The following is a 1,059-nucleotide window of genomic DNA, read 5'->3' on the forward strand; positions in this document are numbered from 1 at the left end:
AAACCGTTACCATTACTGAGTTTAGTAATGGTAACGGTTCTGCTGACGGTTGGGCACGCGGCGCGGCGCGGCACGGCACGGCGTGGACACAGCGATGGAGCCCAGGAACCGGGCACGGGGCAATAAAGGGGGTTATGGCACTGCGGCTCTGGTTCTCCTTCTTCACGGCGTCCCCTGGGGACTCCAGGCCCAGCGGCGGGGCTGGGTCACTGGGTGTACTGGGGTGCTGGGGGGGGTGAGGGGTTGCACGGCAGGACGGGCAACCTTGGGGCGTGTTTGGGTGTAGGGGGTTACGGGGGTCCCTTGGGGTGCAGCACGGGGGGACATGGGGTGCAGGGGGTATTGGAGTGCATCGGGGTGTATGGAAGGGGGTACCGGGAGGCACTGGGGTGTGTTGTGGGGGAACTGGGGAGACTTGGGGAGCATCGGGGTGTGTTGCGGGGGGAGCGTGGGGATGCACAGGGTTGCATTGCAGGGGGGGAACTGGGAGCGCTGGGGCTCACTGGGGAGCACGGAGGAGTAGCTGGATGCATGGAGTGGGCTCACTGGGCAGCCTGGGGTGCACTGGGCTGGGCTGGGGAGTGTTGTAGGGAGGACTGGGAGACACTGGGAAGTGTTGTAGAGGGCACCGGGCACACTGGGGTATGTTGCAGGGGGCACTGGGGACACACTGTGCGCACTGGGGTGTGTTGCAGAGGGCACCAGCACTCACTGGGAGCACTGGGAGCGCAGGGCTGCATGGGGGAGAGGGGCACTGGGAGCACTGGGCTGTGTTGGCAGGGGCATTGGGAGCACTGGGCTGCATGGTGGAGCACTGGGAGCACTGGGCTGCGTGACAGGGGTGTTGGGAACACTGGGAACACTGGGAGCACTGGGCTGCGTGACAGGGGCGTTGGGAACACTGGGAACACTGGGAGCACTGGGCTGCGTGGTAGGGGCACTGGGAGCACTGGGCGGCGTGGCAGGAGCGCTGGGAACACTGGGAGCACTGGGCTGGGTGGCGGGGGCACTGGGAGCACTGGGCTGCGTGGTAGGGGCACTGGGAGCACTGGGAGCACT

At 66.3% G+C, this 1,059-nt stretch overlaps 1 protein-coding gene across 1 annotated transcript in view; it reads left to right on the plus strand.

Moving 5' to 3' along the window:
• ERAL1 (Era-like 12S mitochondrial rRNA chaperone 1) overlaps positions 1-1,059 on the plus strand; it is a 9,023-nt gene that overhangs the window by 3,092 nt on the left and 4,872 nt on the right.

Source organism: Charadrius vociferus, unplaced genomic scaffold, assembly GCF_000708025.1.
Source record: "Charadrius vociferus isolate BGI_N301 unplaced genomic scaffold, ASM70802v2 scaffold1746, whole genome shotgun sequence".
NCBI lineage: Eukaryota > Metazoa > Chordata > Aves > Charadriiformes > Charadriidae > Charadrius > Charadrius vociferus.